Below are 19,060 nucleotides of genomic sequence, written 5' to 3'. Positions count from 1 at the left end.
GGTTCTTGGGGAGGAAGATATGATGAGACCGAATTGTTTAGCAGTGGGGGTCTATTTAAGCCAGATTATATTATTACTTTTTTGAACGGCTAGCGGGGAGGTAACACCCCTAACTCACACACCCAAGTACTGGAACAGAGATATTTTACATAATATTCAGGAAAACCAGCCCCCTTCGGATTCGAACCTGCACCACCTAGGTGGATACAAGCAAGCGCCTACCAGGGATTTTGTACCACTCAGGTAATGCCTCGGTGGTGCCAGATTATATTATTGGGTTGATGTTTTTTGATGTTATTTTTTTCGTATGTCCTTAGCATTATGTCAGCTTGTGGCATATATGTTATTTACCCATACCAATCAAGAGTTACAAATTTCCTCCATTAACCATGATTTAAAGCTATTGTTTTAATTATTATACCTACTATACTATTGGGTGCGCAATTTGTTGGAGATATGGAGAACTTTAAACAATTAGAGGGAAGATTCCAGGAAACTCACACGAAGCTTCCACGAAGTTGTTAGAAAACTCACATGTAGCTTCTACGAAGTTGTTAGGAAACTCACATGTAGCTTCCACGAAGTTGTGAGGAAATTCACATGTAGCTTCCACGAAGCTGTCAGGAAACTCATATGTAGCCTCCATGAAGCTGTCAGGAAACTCACATGAAGCTTCAAGGAATTGTTTTTAGCTTACTCCTTAAATCATTCTATAAATAGACCCTCTTGTAACTCATTGTAAACACACCACAAATATTCAGTAAATATATTCTCTAGTTGGTCCGTGGACTAAAGCAATCACAACGATTGCATATAACCACTTTATCTCTTGTGTCGATTTACATTTCTTGCATTTATAATCTTTCGTTCATTAAGTGGGTTAGTAATCTTGTAGAATTACTATCGGTGAGTGATCTTGTTGAATCACTTGCGTTGTTTTGGGTCCTAATATCCTTACAACTGGTATCAGAGCACAAGGTTGCGTTAAGGGAACGATGGCGGAAGACGGGAAGTTTAGAATCAACCGATTCGATGGGAGAGACTTTGGCTTTTGGAAGATGCAAATTGAAGATTACTTGTATCAAAAGAAGCTACACCAACCCTTGTTAGAGACCAAGCCCGAAAGCATGAGCGAAGCCGATTGGACGCTTTTGGATCGTCAAGCTTTGAGTGCGATTCGTCTTTCACTTGCTAAGAACGTTGCATACAATGTTGTGAATGAGAAGACGACGTTTGCTTGCTTGAAAGCACTCTCTAACATGTATGAGAAACCTACCGCTTCTAATAAGGTTTTTCTCATGCGACAATTGTTCAATACGAAGATGAAGGAAGGTACGAGTGCAACGGATCATATCAACGAGTTCAACAACATCATATCGAGGTTAGCATCGGTAGATATTGTGTTTGATGATGAGTTAAAGGCACTAATCTTGCTTTCATCATTACCGGAAAGTTGGTCGGGTACGGTTACCGCAGTTAGTAGCTCTACGGGAACTACTAAGCTAGCGTTTGAAGGAATAAGGGATTTGATTCTTGGTGAAGATACTCGTAGGAGAAACTCGGGGGAATCGACATCCGGTTCTTTGTTAAGTACCGACAACCGTGGTAGGAAATTTGATTGCGGTGAGAAGAAGGGTAGAAAGAAGTCTAAGAAGAGGTTTCCATCGAAAGATAGAAGTGAAGCTGTTTGTTGGGGTTGCAATCAAAAAGGACACTTTCAAAGGAATTGTAAAAATGGTCCGGCGAAAGGTGTGAACTTGACCGCGGAAGAAAGTGATGATGCACTTTTATGTAGTGTTGAAAATTCTATGGAGTCTTGGATTTTGGATTCGGGAGCTTCGTTTCATGCTACTCATGTCAAAAGCATGATGAAGAATTTTCGTTCATATCAAGGCAAGGTGAGATTAGCGGATGATAAACAACTCAATATAGAAGGCATTGGAGATGTTGTATTGAAGACTACTCTTGGCTCTAATTGGACCTTGAAAAATGTAAGGTACATTCCTAAATTAAAAAGGAAACTTATTTCGGTTGGTCAATTAGATGATGAAGGTAACGCGGTTACTTTTGAAAACCGCCAATGGAAGGTGGTTAAGGGTAGTTGTGTCGTGGCTCGTGGACATAAAAGGGGAACTCTTTATATGGTTGAAGTGTTTGATGAAGACACGGTGGTTGCTACAGTTAATGTTGAGTCCGAATCAACTCTATGGCACCGAAGACTCGGGCATATGAGTGAGAAAGGTATGAAGATGCTTGTTTCGAGTGGGAGAATTCCGGATTTGAAAAGGGTAGAACTTGAGTTTTGCGAACCATGTGTATATGGGAAGCAAAAGAAGGTGACTTTTGGGAAATCAGGGAATGCACCTAAGTTAGAGAAATTGGAGCTCGTTCATACGGATGTGTTTGGTCCAGCCAATGTAGAATCACATAGAGGTTCTCGCTATTATGTCACCTTCATTGACGACTCCACTCGAAAGGTATGGGTTTATTTTCTTAAAGCTAAATCCGATGTATTTAATACTTTTGTGAAGTGGAAAGCTATGGTAGAAAATGAGACTAATTTGAAAGTCAAGTGCTTGAAGTCGGATAATGGAGGGGAATATGGTAGTCTTGAGTTTAAAGACCATTGTGCAAAGCTCGGTATTAGAATGTTGAAAATGGTACCGGAGACAGCGCAACACAATGGGGTCGCCGAACGTATGAATCGTACGTTAAATGAAAGGGCTAAGAGTATGAGACTACATGCCGGTTTGCCTAAAATGTTTTGGGCGGATGCGGTTAACACGGCGGCTTATTTGATAAATAGGGGACCCTCAACACCGTTGGGTTTCCGAATTCCCGAGGAAGAATGGCAAGGTAAGAAGGTGAGTTATAATCACCTTAGGATCTTTGGGTGTAATGCTTATGTAAAGACCAAAGATGCGGATAAAGACAAGCTTGAAGCTAAGTCAAAGAAGTGTATTTTCGTAGGCTACAGTTCGGATGAAATTGGCTATCGTTGTTGGGATAACGAGGCTAGAAAAGTGATTCGTTCTCGTGATGTTACCTTTGATGAAGATTCGGTTTATGGCAAACCGGAAACGGGGAGTCCTAAACCGGGTCATGTTACTTTTGACGATGTTTCTATTGATGATCTTGCAGGTTCTAGTGGGAGTACGGGTAACAATGAATTGCCAATTAACGGTGAGGCGTCAGAAAATGCTAATGATGGAAATGATTCGGAAAACGGTGATGATTCCGAACATAGTGCGAGTTCTAGTGATGAGGAGGACACAAATGAAACCGGTCCAACCATTTCGGTTGCTCCTACACTAAGACGCTCGACTAGAGTGCCCAAACCTAATCCTAGGTATTCTCCATCAGCAAACTACTTGCTCTATACCGAGAATAGTGAACCCGAAAGTTACTTTGAGGCAAGGAAGACAAAAGAATCCATACAATGGGAGCTTGCCATGAAAGAAGAGATGGGGTCACTTGAGAAGAATAAAACTTGGTCACTAGTGAAGTTACCTCATGATAAAAGGGCGTTGCAAAGTAAATGGGTGTATCGAATCAAGAATGAGTTGGATGTCAATAACAGGTACAAGGCTCGTTTGGTAGTCAAAGGCTTTCAACAAAAGGAATGGGTTGACTACAAAGAAATATTTTCACCAGTAGTTAAAATGACTACTATCCGTTTGGTACTTTCTATGGTTGCATCTGAAGACTTACATCTAGAGCAACTAGATGTGAAGACCGCATTCTTGCATGGTGATCTTGTTGAAGAGATCTACATGAGGCAACCCGAGGGCTTTGAGGTAAAGGGTAAAGAGAAGTGGGTTTGTAAGCTAAAGAAAAGTTTGTATGGATTGAAGCAAGCACCTCGGCAATGGTACTTGAAGTTTGATGATTTTATGAAGAAGATTGGTTTCTTAAGATGTGAAGCGGATCACTGTTGCTACTTGAAGAAACTCAAGTCTTCTTATATAATCTTATTGTTGTATGTTGATGACATGTTACTTGCAGGTTCCAACATGTCCGAAATTAACAAGTTGAAGGGATTACTTTCCCGTGAATTCGAGATGAAAGATCTTGGTGGTGCTAGGCAAATACTTGGCATGAGTATTGTGCGTGATCGTGTGAAAGGTACTATATACTTGTCTCAATCCAAATATATTGAGAAAGTAGTAGAGAGGTTTAATATGGAGAATTCAAAGGCTCGTTCTATGCCTTTGGGTAGCACGATTAAGTTATCGAAAAGCCAATCACCAAAGACGGTAAAAGACAAAACGGATATGGAAAAGGTTCCATATGCATCGGTCGTGGGTAGTATTATGTATGCCATGGTTTGTACAAGACCCGATATTGCTCACGCAGTGGGAGTTGTAAGTCGTTATATGTCTAATCCGGGGAAAGAGCATTGGGAAGCGGTTAAATGGTTACTTCGTTATTTGAAAGGTACTTCTAATATGGGATTGTGCTTCTCTAAAAGCAATGTCATACTTAGAGGTTATGCGGATGCTAATTTGGGTGGATGTGACGATTCGGGAAAAAGCACTACGGGTTATGTTTTCACAATAGGGAAGACGGCGGTTAGTTGGATGTCTCGACTACAAAAGAGTGTTGCTTTATCAACCACCGAAGTCGAATATATGGCTATTGCAGAAGCTTCTAAAGAGCTTGTTTGGTTGAAAAACTTCTTAGGTGAGTTGGGTAAAAGACAAGACTATTGCGTCTTGAATTGTGATAATCAAAGTGCGGTTCATCTTGGGAAGAATCCGGTGTTTCATAGTCGTACGAAACACATCAAGATAAGGTATCATTTTATTCGACAACATATAAATGATGGTACTTTATTATTGGAGAAAATCATTGGTACGAAGAATCATGCTGATATGTTTACTAAGGTTGTTACGACAGAGAAATTGAGGTTTTGCATTACCTCAATTGGTCTTCTAATGAATTGATGAGAGAAGACCCCAACTAGAGAATTAGAGAGTTAATATTCTAACAAGTAGTGTTGAAGACCTTGTATCGAAAGTCTGCTCATCCGAAGTATGTGTTGAGTGTGCGTGTCCCAAATGGAGTTTGGCGGTATAATGGTGGTTTAACGTTCTTGGTTAGATCGTTGATATTTTGGGTTGACGAAGGTTGGGTTTGTTCAAAGTCTCCAAGTGGGAGATTGTTGGAGATATGGAGAACTTTAAACAATTAGAGGGAAGATTCCAGGAAACTCACACGAAGCTTCAAGGAATTGTTTTTAGCTTATTCCTTAAATCATTCTATAAATAGACCCTTTTGTAACTCATTGTAAACACACCACAAATATTCAGTAAAAACATTCTCTAGTTGGTCCGTGGACTAAAGCAATCACAACGATTGCATATAATCACGTTATCTCTTGTGTCGATTTACATTTCTTGCATTTATAATCTTTCGTTCATTAAGTGGGTTAGTAATCTTGTAGAATTACTATCGGTGAGTGATCTTGTTGAATCACTTGCGTTGTTTTGGGTCCTAATATCCTTACACAATTTTGGTCGTTCCGTAACAATGTGCAGATAATCTCTACTATTGAAACAATGTTTATGTTATCGAGCGAAATCATTTCCGCAACAACGTGAGGGCTATTTATTCACGCGTTATAAAACTATTTGGTGCCATATGGCCTTAATAAAAACTCATATTAATCAAATAAAGCCACCACTTGTTTAACAGAGCAGTGGTACCCCGAGGTAGTTGAGCTTCATGAGATCGGGGGTTCGAATCTAGGGGGAGTCATCTCAGATTGTGCTTTATGGGCAGTTAATTTGGGGTTTCTCCTGTGGGTTTTGTTAATTTGGGGTTTCTCATGTGGGTTTTCTCTAGATTGTGCCTTTTGGGCCGTTAATCTAATCTGAGTTTCTGGGTTTCCGGGTTTCCTCCTGACAAGTGGTCCGAATATGATTGTGTGGTTGGCTATGGCCCTGTCAATGACTTCTACATACATGTTGTTAAAAAAAAAAAAAAAAATCAGATAAAACCCAAATTCACAAGTTGACTTTATCTGAGCCATATTTGTAAGCAGTTAACTAAATCAATGGAAAGTCAATAGAAAATAGTCACTGAAATTAAGTACATCATCACAAGAACTGGTCAACTTTCTTTTCTTTCGGTAATATATGTGATTATTACATTTTCGAAGGTTTTGTAGTATTGTTTGCGTGACAAGTAGTGTATGGAAACAACAAAAAGTCACATAGGTAATAACCGTATCATGAGTATCAGAATAGCTAGTGGGATTATTGTCTGATTTGCAATAAAAAAAACTGATACGAATACATTAGTTGGAAGTTAACCAACACAAAAATTCTTCATAATAGCATGTAAAAATTAAAATTGTTAAGTTTTGTGTAAAAACTTAAGAGTTCATGAAGATGCCCATATTTGTTTCTGGAGTGGTGATTGATTTAAGGAAAATTAATGAGTTATAGTTATTGATGGCTGGCATGTTGTCAACTTCTTATTAACCGTCTCCAGCGTTTGTCCCCCTTCCGGCAACCGGTGGCTCGGCCATTTTTCTTTGTGATTATTTTTTCGGCGGTCGGAGCATCCTGTTCTTGTTGGCCGGAGACGGTTATCGACGACTATAGCCATTATCCACTACATTTTTCGTGATGGTTTTGGCTGTGGTTGTTAGAGCTTTCTTCCGCCGCTTATTCATCCCTTTGTTGGCTACAAATCCCTTGGAGGTGGTCGGTGTTTTACTACTCTGTTGGGTGGCCTATGGCCGGTTGTTGTTGAAGGGGAGTTTTCTCAGCTTCTACCTTCTTCCTTGGTACTCATCCTGATGTGCACTGTTTCGGTGATGAAATGTGTTCTACCACCCAGTTGGTGGTGGCCACTGTTTGGAGACGGGATTATGGTGGATGGGTGGACATCGGTAACGGCGGCATATGGCTTATCACCCTTCTGGTGATGTCCACCAGGGGTTTTCTGTTACGAATTTTATCTCTCGGTGGTTGTGGTGGCTTCTTCCCCCGTTTGGGAAGGCCACTTGCGGAGGCCAAAGGATAACATGTGTGTGTGTGTGTGTGGGGTGGGGGTGGGGGGTGGGGGGGGGGGGGGGGGGGGTGGGTGAGATGTTGGCAGTTGTGGGGCATATGGTGTTTTTGGGTTGTTTAATGTCATAGATTTGATTGCGGGTTCCTTCTTTATTCGGGGTGCCTTTGGGTATGGACCAGGCGATAATCTCTCTGTTTTTTTAATGGCGATATCGACATCGAATGCTCTCATTTGTCACCGACACACGTGTTAGGAAGAAACCCAATTCTCGACGATGTTGGCAGTACCATCGAAGGTTGGGAAAACCCCCCACAGACCTGCCCAATCGCATTGATGTTGGCAATACCATCAAATGTTGGAAACTCCCTGCTTGGAGTGAGAATCGAACCTGGGTTGGCAGTAACTCAAGTTGGATCCCACCTCATACCACTCAAGGCAAGCTTCGGTGGTGATGATCTATTGGAGATCTAGTTCCATATCCGGAGGAGGATTCGGTATTTTACGGGTTGGGCTAATCTTGTGACGGCTCGGGTTGCCGTTTGGTTACTGGATTTTTCTGTTGCCATTATGTTATGTTATATTGTGTACTTGTGTTTGTTGATATTTTTTAGTGCAACCGGTAATCTTGATTTAGTAATACATGTGACCAAGTGCGTCGAAATATTCTATTAAGAAAGTGAATACACGATTCTTGGATCAGTCCGGTTATTGATTTTCAACCCACAACACATATACATAACAAAGTCAACTGTCCAAGAGGATTAATCTGAAATCTAACAGCTTATATTTTATAAATCAGTCATTTTCTGATATTGAGGCCCCTTTTATGTGATATTTATTTATTGAATGAAGTCTTTAAAATATACAGAAACCATACAAACAACTAACAAGCATTCTATTTAATTTTAATATATTATCAATCAACATACCCAAACTTCACTCACGAATGTTATTCTATGTATAAAGTATTACCTATTTCTGAATTTAGGAACGAAAGAAGAGCAAATAATTACAACAATCATTTTCGGATGACGAACCAACAAAGCTAACGACCCAGACTGTGAGTAACAGGAATATGTCAAAAACAAAATATGAATGCGCAAGTGAAAGAAAATCAGGGAAGCAAGAATGCAGAGAAGCTTAAAATGATGCTATAAAAATTCCGATCTTACATTTTCCTAGTGACTATGTTATTACATGATTCAAACAGTATATCACTAACTAGCCTTTAAGAGCCCGTGCGTTGCACGACAACTCTTAATCAATAACATTTGAAAATGTTAGTATTAAGACTGATTAGCTTAGATGCATGATACAATTAATAACATTATATTGAAACGAATGATATTTAAACGATATTAATAAATACAATTACAATTTAACTATCAATTGTTCTTAGTCAATGTCATATACTCTATGTCGGATGTCCCCACAGTAGACATAGACAATAGCACTTGGAGCTATAGTTAGAGGTAACAATTTCTCTTTGATATATCCGCTACTAAAATGGGTCAATATTTGTTGTGTTTGTCAAGCTTTCACATTACTTGTTTCACAAACGTCTTTTGTTCATCAAATTTGTCATTATAGTTTATATCCCATGGAAAAATCCATTAGAAACAGAAAAAAGAAAATGTACATTTACAACGGGTATACCCGATAGGGCGTTTTTAGAGAACACCCAAAACACTTACAAATGACAAAGATCGCCTATGACAGGTAACAATGACCATAAGAACAAAAGGACCTCGGAGATGTTTTAATGCACATCTCAAAACCAAATGCCATAATTTATAAGGCTAATGTCAATGGAGAGATGCATGTACCAAAATAATGGATGCCTAATATAAACAAAATACACAAATCCGAACAGAGGCTTAATTCTATTTCCATCCCCAGTAGCTATCTTTATACTATCAAAACTTGTATACATTGTATTACCAATAAGAGCAATTTCCCAAAACATATCACCCCTATCTGTACAGGGGTTTCCTCACGACCAAAATCCATTGACTTTTACAAGTCAACAGGTCAGCAAACTCAAAGAAATGAAAATCTTGAACATTTTGATACGGAAAAGAAAGGTAACGTACGCAGCTCAAAACCCTTATAGTACTTGTTGTAGCACATGTATCCATTATCATAATGACCCCATCTTTAAATTCCATCTTTGAAACACCACCCTTGATACAACAATCTGTCATTTGACTATAAAAGTTCGAAATTACACCCTTATGATTCAGGATACCACCAATTGCTTACCAAAAAAATGACCTTTCCACACCTAAATTATCTGGAACAGTCAACACCATAAATAAGCATTAGCCATCAAGAGAAGAACCCTTTGACTTTTGGCAGTCAACTTTTTATCAGGAACCCTAATTAGAATGTTATTACCCATTCTAATCATACCATTAGGAACTGTTTGTCATCCAGGTAACGATCTCAAACAACGGAAGGAAATAATTAGGAAATTTATCATAAATATAGGAAGCTAAATATATAATTCACTACGCTATGCGAATGTGTAAGTTGGTTTGGCATGGGTTCGAGTAGTACTATCTAAACCTGAAAGTTACCTATTCATCACCTACTAAATCATCTGAAACAAAACACAGCCACAACACTTTGTCACCTTAAACAATGCATGTCTGACCTATTCTGCACCTAATAAATCATCTGAAATAAAACACAGCCACAACACTTTGTCATCTTAAACAACACATGTCTGACCTATTACTTGTTTAATTAGTATACGGGTCACGATTACTACTTCTAACTAATTCTTTTTTTGGTTGAATGAAATACTAATCCTTCTTATCGACGACCGTCATATCAAAACCTTCTTATAACATATTTGTAATCAGCATTTTCTTTTTATAGAAAGAGGCTCGTGATAAGGTATTAATACGATGATACCTAATTAGATATTCGTTGATAATTAAATCCTTAAGGCACAATGTTGGTAACAACCTATCATAACGTAATATTCTACAAAGATTGATGGATCATTGTTTAATCAGTGAGTAGCAGTAGCAGCAACGGATGTGGATAAGATAACACCAGTGCCTACAAACAGCATAATCTTATAAACTCTAAAGAATGCTAATTTACCTAAAAGTCATTATAATTTGTCTCTCTTACGTGCAGAATATTAGCACCGAAAAATTCCATCAAGCACCCATTATGACCAAAAAAAATTTACGGATCAAGATGTTATTACATTAACCCAGTCACTAAAAAAGAAGAAAAAGTAAAAAATGGCGACGAAGATTAAACACAACATTGTTACCTTCAGGCCAGTTGCGTTGGCGGGTCAACCAAGAAAATAAAACCCGTATCATACTGCCAGATTGTTGATCACACAAATCACCACAATTGTTACCTCTTTTATCCCTTTTCATAGTTGACATTTTACTGTATAACAATATCGGGCCACAACAAATGATATAAAACACTAAAATGAAAGACAAACGCACAACAATATAGCAAGCCTAGCACAACAAATAAGAAACAGGCATCGAAAAAACACAACAGGCACAATGCAAACAAAATAACAGAAACAACAACAATAATAAAATGCAGTACCGTTACGAACACAACACATGAACAACTGATGTAAACTTTGATTAAGTAACCACACGAACAAACTGAAAACAACAAACACAAATCGGGTTATTTATACTCATATAACTTCCAAATGATAAAACTTGTATGTCACTTTTCCTTTTCAATTCTGCCAAATAATAAAGCAATTAGCTATTATCTATCTGTAAAAAATAATTCAAGTAAATAAAGAACATTTTTACTTATAGTTGTGTAGCAGTGTTGACCCATAATACAAAAGAATATCACCTGACAACTGGTAACTTTTTCCCTAAAGAAGTAAGAAGTGCAAGCTTGCTACAAGGTTTAACACAAAGGGACCTAACAACTTTTGTATTTGTGGGACGTTGCATATCTTCTCTATCATTTGGATCTACCAAACTTATCTGCACAATACCATGAATAGTGGATAATATACTTTTGGGACAAAATAAATTGATGTTCATTTTAATGTTTTGGTTAGTATGTCAGTTCTTCCTATTCCATTAAGTCTTCGAGCAACCATTATAAGTTGACCAGAAGCATCCATATCAAAATATCGACCGCCATCTACCCGAAACTCTCCCTAGGGTAAGATAATAATCAGAAGTCAGATAGTTGGTGTGGAAATAAGTATAATAACAACCAAAAATATAGAAGATACACCAAATGTGATAGATTCAATAAACAAATTATCTCCTAATTTCACAGTATCATAGATTCATAGTTACCTTTTGTAATTCTTCATCAACAACAGAAAGCTGTGATGCATAAAGTACTCTATCATCTTTTGTTGTGCATCTTCTATTGCATTGAGGACACTGACAAAAGAAGATCAAGATACAATTAGTTATGCAGATTTAAACAATTCCGGTATTAACCTAGAAACTCATATTTAATACCTTTTTGCATAGATTGAACCAAAGAAAAGCAATCTGAATCATCGATATATCGAGCAATTGGAATGATTTCGTTGTTCTCGATCCGAGTTGTGATTCATGGACGATTTTGTAGATGAATCGATACATAATCTGTGTTGATTTTCCCAAAAGGTTATAGTTGTGGAACGGATATAACGGTTTTCAGTTTTGAAACTGTCAGCTATTTCTCGAGATTAATTGGGGACACGTGTAATTATTTTGTAATTAGCATAAATAATCAGGATTAATTTATGGATTTACATGTGGACAGTAATTAGTGGGATCATTAGTCGATTGACACGTCAGCAAGTGACCCTCACGCTTTATAAGGGTTAAGGACTAGTAGCTAAGGCTGTCACCAGAAGGCCAAGAACGAGAAATGGTTGACCACTAGCCTGAAATAAAAAAACATTAAACAACTTTATTACTTTCAATATTTCGGACATATTCATCTATCATCTAAATCATGATAAGAGCACTAGGTGTCCGTAGTCCATTCCCAACTTCCATTTCAGTGTCCATTTTGGAAGCTGAAACTGACTGACGGTGACATGAGTGGAGGTGTCCACAACTTCCATTTCAACTTCCATTTCAACTTCCATTTTTATTTTTTATAATTTTTTTTGTTTTATTTATTATTAATTCTTTTTTTAATGAATTTCAACTCCATTTTTATTTTTTATCAAATTTTTTAATCTTTTTATTACTAAATTATTGTTTTTTTATTAAATGTGAAAAAGAAATAACTTTTCATTAATAAATATTTAAAAACTTTTCATCTATATTGTAAGCGGGTTTGTGTGTTTAAATATTGAAAGCTGATATTGACAAAGAAAAATATTGTTTGGCTGTTCACTGCTCTAGTATTGATCTCGCTACCTCTCTTGGCGATTCTGCAAGTTCCAACCACTCGTAGACACCCCACTCGTTCGACCATTACCAAAAACTCAAATACCCAATAATAGCAGATCATATCGTTGGCCAAACAATACACAATCGTTGATAAATATAAATACTCGCAAATAATTAACAAACTAATGTTGGATATTGATGTTTCTACTTTCGTGGTTCTTCAGGTCATTATTAATCGAGCTCGGGGGGTCTTACCCATGACTTGTCCTATCGCTTCAGAGATTTTGATAGAATCCACTCTAAGAAGTGGCGCAGGCCTATGCTACAGTAAGGAAAAAAAACAGTTTCGGTTGCGAAGTTTCTCAATTGTCATATTATACCCTTGCGACTCTAGAATCAAAATTAGGGATGGCATCGGGTCGAGTTTGGGCCGGGCTTGGGTGATCCCAGACCCGAACCCGGTTAGGAAACCATTTCCTAAACCCGAACCTATACCCGTCGGCTCCCCACTTACTTACTAACCATCGGATTATCGGGTTTCTCCACGGGTAAACGGGGATTCCCACTTACTTACTTACACTCGGGTTACCGGGTTTTCTCGCGAGTATCAAATATATCTATTGTTACTCATTCTCATATACCACTCGTCTATTTTTAATTTTTGTTTCAATAATGTCATTAAAATGAGTAGTAAATTTTAATGACTATATGTAGATATCGAATAATAGTACAATACCACATTGTAGCTTATATTATTATTGTTTAATTTTATTATTGTTATTAATAAAATTGAAATCCCCTTCGGGTCGAATATACGGGTATACGGGTCAGGTATGCGGGTTTATATCTAAACTCATCCCCACATCCGAACCCGTTAATAAAATTAAAATCATCCCAAACCCGACCCACGACCCGATTACCCAGACCCGAACCCAGCCCAAAAGAGTCAGGTTTCGGGTTTACCCTGCGGGTCTTTTTGCCATCCCTACGAGTGAGTCTAAATAAACTAAATCCACTGAGAAAATTCTGGATTGATAATCAAATTATTCCCTCCAGATAAAAACCTTCTTTGATTCTTTGATCGGAATAAGGATGGGATCGAAAAGGCCATCATCTTATACGGCCGTACCAAACTCCATTAGCTTAAATACAAAGACCAAAACTAATCTCAACAATGAAACAAACTAGACTTTTTAAACTAACAAAAGGGATACAGATACGTAGGATGATCTTAAAAAAATATAACAATTAACTAACTGGATGACAAATAAAAGAATCCTTATTCCTTTACAATGTTCTGTTAAAATGCAATGCAAATTTGATATTTTAAAATAATATGGAATTTGTAGATGTATATATGTAAAATATCTAGATATTAATATGTATAAGAAAATATCTAGATATTAGAAAATAAAAGAAAAATTTAGAAAAGAAAAATATAGATATTTGTATAAAAATATCTAGATATTTATTTATCCATGGAAATATCTAGTTTCTAGAAACTTCCATGGAGTAGTATAAATATAGGTGAGGATTTCATTTGTGTGTAAGGTGTGAGGAAGTTGTGAGAGTGAAATAAGAAGTGAGTTGTGAAGAAGAGAAGAAGAGTGTGAGTTAGCGAAAGTAGAGAAGATAAAGCTTGTAAGTAATATTGTAATTGTAATTTAATATAAGTGTTTTTGTTAAGTTTCCCGATCAAGCCTTAGTTTGTGTTTAAGTTCTTAGTGCACTTTTGTTGTTCTTATTATATGGTCGGCTCTGCCGCCTAAGTAATACATGGTCGGTTATACCGCCTAAAGATATATGGTCGACACTGTCGCCTAAGTACATTGTGCACTAAGGATTTATAAAATTAAAGGCTAACCAACGTCAAAGTGTTGGTGTAGTGAGTCTAGTATAGTCTAGATCCTCTATAGTGGTGTGTTGGGCTCGTCGAAGCTTCCAACAATTGGTATCAGAGCGGGTCGTTCGGGACCATTTCAAGTGGAGGAAATCGGTAAACGTTGGACGTTTACATCGACTTGTTTTCGCCAAGGCTCTAAGGGAGATTCTGTCGGAGCACAGTTAGGAACTGTGAAAGCTCATCGGTCAGGGACCAAGCTTATTGGACGTTGGACGTCATGATGGCAGATCTTGCAAGTACGAGCAGTGGAATCAAGAGTCTCAATAACCACAACTATGGTTATTGGCGGACTTGCATAGAATCCTACCTACAAGGACAGGATTTATGGGAAATAGTTGCTGGCAGTGACACAACGCCTCCACCGAAAGAAAATGCTGAAGCCTTGAGAAAATGGAACATCAAGGCCGGGAAGGCTTTATTTATATTGAAGACTACAATCGAGGAGGATCTATTGGAGCACATCCGTGACGAGAAAACACCAAAGGCAGCTTGGGAAACTTTTAAAAAATTATTTTCAAAGAAGAATGAAGCACGCCTCCAGCTCTTGGAAAATGAGCTCGCGGGTATCTCACAAGGAAGTCTGTCTGTTTCTCAGTATTTCACCAAGGTGAAATCAATTTACCGTGAGATATCTCAACTTGCTCCTGAAGAGAAAGTGAGTGATGCAAGGATGAAGAGAATTATCATCCACGGCTTAAGATCCGAGTATAATGGATTTATAGCCGCTGTGAGAGGATGGCCTACTCAACCATCATTAATAGAGCTGGAGAATCTATTGGCAAATCAAGAGGCATTAGCCAAGCAGATGAATGAAGTAACCGTAAAAGACGGAGAAGATGCACTCTTCACCAATAAAAAGAAAGCAACATCTCGAAGACAAGAGGCGATGAAAGAAAGTAAGACATATGGGTGTAAGGGTCACCCAAAATCAAAAGGCAACGCTTCAGGGGGAGCTCAACAAGGAAGAAGAGATCATCGCCAACAATACGGGGAAAATGATAAGAGAAAGAATGGTGAATGCTTCAATTGTGGCAAGAAGGGTCATTTTGCTCGAGAATGTAGATTCCCCAGAAGGCGAACTTTCGAAGGAAATGTGGTCGCCGCAAGAGATGAGAAGAAAGAGGTCACATTCGAAGCAACCATTAATGAGGAAACATGGGATGCAGAAGCAAGACTCTCCGTTGAAGCTGACATGGATGATCAAGCTCTTGCAGCAACCTTAAAGTCAAAAATAAACTACAAAGATGATTGGATCATTGATTCTGGGTGCTCAAATCATATGACCAATGATGAGACGAAGCTGCAAGAAATGGAGGATTACAAAGGAAAGAGAGTCGTGTTGACAGCCGACAAATCAAGGTTGTCTATTTCTCACATTGGAAAGACAATAATTCCAAATGAAGGCGACTCTCATAAGCTCCAACTCGAGAAGGTGTATCTTATCCCTGGCCTAAAGAAGAATTTACTGTCAGTACCACAATTGACAGCAGAAGGGAACTATGTGCTCTTTGGACCAGAAGATGTGTCCGTATTCAAGAGAGTAAAGGTGGTTGGCAATCCAGTTATGCATGGAAGAAGAATAGAATCGGTCTATGTATTATCTGCTGAAACAGCTTATGTGGATAAGACTCGAAAAAATGAGACGGCTGATCTTTGGCATGAACGTCTTGGGCATGTGGGCTACAATAAGTTAAAGGAGATGATGGTGAAACGCATAGTAAATGGGCTTCCTCAAATTGATATCCGAACAGATACAATATGTGCTGGATGTCAATTTGGCAAAGCTCACCAATTGCCATTCAAGGAGTCAGCGCATCAGTCCAAGACACCACTAGAGCTAATACACTCAGATGTCTTCGGACCAGTGAAACAAACATCACTTGGAGGTATGAAATATATGGTGACATTCATTGATGACTTCTCAAGATATGTGTGGGTTTACTTCATGAAGGAGAAGTCGGAGACTTTTCTGAAGTTTAAAGAGTTCAAGAACAAGGTAGAAAGTGAGCTCAATACTAAGATTCGATGCTTACGCACAGATAATGGAGGAGAATATTTATCAACCGAGTTCAATATCTATCTTGAGAAGCACAAGATCAGAAGGCAATTAATTTGCCCTAATACTCCACAACAGAATGGAGTGGCAGAACGTAAGAATCGTCATCTTGCTGAAACTTGTCGAAGTATGCTTCATGGTAAGAATGTACCAGGAAGATTTTGGGCCGAATGTATGAGGACGGCTTCATACGTGATTAACAGACTCCCACAAACAAAGTTGGGATATATTTCACCATATGAAAGATTATGGAAGATCAAACCAACCGTCAACCATCTCAAAGTTTTTGGATGTGTATGCTACGTCTTCGTGCCAGATTATCTACGAAGCAAATTTGAGAAGAAGGCAATTCGGTGCATTTTTGTTGGTTATGATGAATCAAGAAAAGGATGGAGATGTTGTGATCCAAATACCGGAAAGTGTCATACTTCAAGAAATGTGGTATTTGATGAAGCGTCTTCATGGTGGTCACCTCAAAAGATAGAGCTTCCAGAATCTCATGGATTAGAAGAAGGTCCAGAAGAAAAAGAAGAACATAAAGAGCACATATCGAATCCAATTAAAGAAGGAGATGGATCGTACTCTAAGGAAACGAGTCCATGGAAAACTGGGGTACATCAATCTACATCCGAAGAGGTTCGTCCAAGCCAAATGGATGCCGAGGAGCATGTGCAAGAATTACGGAGATCAACAAGGTCGAGGAAACCTAATCCGAGGTATGCCAATGCTGCTCATGTGGATGAATCAATACATATTGAGCCTTCTACTTATGAAGAAGCAGCACAAAGTCGAGAATGGCAGAAAGCGATGGAAGAAGAAATTAATGCACTAAAAGAAAACCAGACATGGAGTTTAGTTCCAAAGCCAAAAGATGTGAAACCAATATCTTGTAAGTGGGTTTACAAGGTGAAGACTCGATCCGATGGCTCCATTGAAAGGTATAAAGCTCGACTTGTTGCTCGAGGTTTTTCTCAACGATATGGGCTAGATTATGAAGAAACATTTAGTCCAGTGGCAAAGATCACAACAATTCGAGCTCTACTAGCTTTAGCCGCTAGCAAATCTTGGAAGTTGTGGCAGATGGATGTCAAGAACGCTTTCTTACATGGAGAACTTGACAAAGACATTTATATGGAGCAACCAAGAGGCTTTGAGAACAAGTTCCATCCTGACCATGTCTGCAAATTAAAGAAAGCACTATACGGCTTGAAGCAGGCTCCAAGAGCTTGGTACGGGAAAATTGGTGAGTTCTTGGTACAAAGTGGTTTCACAGTTGCTCCTTCAGATTCTAGTTTATTTGTGAAACAAGATCAAGGAAAACTAGCCATAGTGCTAGTATATGTGGATGACTTAATCATCACGGGAGATCACTATGAGGAGATCCAAAGGACAAGAGAGAATCTGCCTATCAGATTTCATATGAAGGAGCTTGGAGAACTCAAACATTTTCTTGGACTCGAAATAGAGCAGAAAAGAGAAGGATTATTTCTGGGACAACAGAAATATGCGCGAGATCTTTTAAAAAAGTACGGAATGCTTAATTGCAAACCTATCTCAACTCCGATGGATCCGAATACAAAACTAAAAAAAATTATAACAAGTAAAAAAAAAAAAAGATACCCACTTCACGAAAAGCAAAATCCTGCTTACTTGCACAACCTGCAGACACCCAATCAACATCCATGTACAAGCCTCAAAGTACAAAGAATGTTGAAGTGGGTGCTATCTGCTTAGGTGTGTTAAGTAAGGGATTTCAACTTCTTGGATGCAGGTACAAAATCATAATTAGAAATTGACAATAATAGGCAAATAGCTATGGAAGACAATACCCATATGAACAAAAACGTAAATAACGATAAAGATGTTTATTGAGAAAGAAATAACAAAATCAATAAAGAGGAGAGCATCAAAGATACCCCTATCAAGGAAGCAAATCCGCTACTTGGAAAACTTATGTACTTCCCTGATCAACCTTTAAGTACAAGCCTCAAAGCACAAAAAGGTTAATATAGGTGTTTAGGTGTTCTAGTTAGCTGATTCCATGTCCTTGAATGTGATATAAAATATATTATTGAAACTCAAAACAAATGAAGGCAAAAATCAGAGAATTGTGCTTGAAACTACCATTAAAAAGCAGAATGAATAACAAATAAGCAAATCAAAATAAGAAGAAAAAAAATCAAGTAGAACAGAAATTACAATATCAAGAAAACAACCGACTATATCAAAAAACCCATAGCAATCAGGTCAATCTTATGGGACAAACGACAAGCTACAAGAAGTTCGCATAGTGGATTATTGAACAACAAGGCTTTCCGAAAAAATATTCATTCCATTTAATTAAAAACATCACAAACCATAACTAAAAACAATGTTCTTTGAAAAATATCTAAAAAACTGTAATGAAAAACAAAGTTTTCTTGAAAAAATATTAGATGTGAACTGATTGATATAAACAACGTGTCTGGGAAAATATATTCTCATAAACTTTAATGAAAAATAATGTTTCTTGAAATAGTATATTAGAACAAAATAAAAAAATCTATTTTCCTTGAGAAATATCCTCAGAAACCCTAATCTACAACCTGCTGATGATTCAAGATTAACAATTTAATACTGGTTAAGAAACACGTTAAAGATGAATATGCCATACGTACCTACATACGATACAAGTAAACAAAGAAATAAAACCCTAAATTCGTGGTATCAAATCAAAGAAAG

The 19,060-nt window shown here is 37.9% G+C and overlaps 2 long non-coding RNA genes across 3 annotated transcripts; both read right to left on the bottom strand.

Annotated features, from left to right (window-relative positions):
* Positions 1–8,596: 8,596 nt before the first annotated feature.
* LOC139882446 (uncharacterized) lies at positions 8,597–10,675 on the bottom strand. Its single transcript, XR_011771799.1, has 3 exons — positions 10,612–10,675; positions 10,316–10,440; positions 8,597–9,316 (listed from the first exon to the last, which is right to left on the bottom strand). It is a non-coding gene; the product is annotated as an uncharacterized lncRNA (long non-coding RNA).
* A 65-nt stretch (positions 10,676–10,740) lies between these two features.
* On the bottom strand, positions 10,741–12,114 carry LOC139882437 (uncharacterized). Of its 2 annotated transcripts, XR_011771798.1 has the most exons (5): positions 11,790–12,114; positions 11,511–11,639; positions 11,340–11,429; positions 10,879–11,194; positions 10,741–10,759 (listed from the first exon to the last, which is right to left on the bottom strand). It is a non-coding gene; the product is annotated as an uncharacterized lncRNA (long non-coding RNA). The 2 variants fall into 2 exon arrangements; XR_011771797.1 differs by having other exon boundaries at positions 11,511–12,114.
* Between the last annotated feature and the right edge of the window lie 6,946 nt (positions 12,115–19,060).

This window comes from Rutidosis leptorrhynchoides, chromosome 1, assembly GCF_046630445.1.
Source record: "Rutidosis leptorrhynchoides isolate AG116_Rl617_1_P2 chromosome 1, CSIRO_AGI_Rlap_v1, whole genome shotgun sequence".
NCBI classification, from domain to species: Eukaryota; Viridiplantae; Streptophyta; class Magnoliopsida; order Asterales; family Asteraceae; genus Rutidosis; species Rutidosis leptorrhynchoides.
The sequence above is the reverse complement of the archived record's forward strand: the minus strand, read 5'-3'. Positions and strand labels throughout refer to the sequence as shown.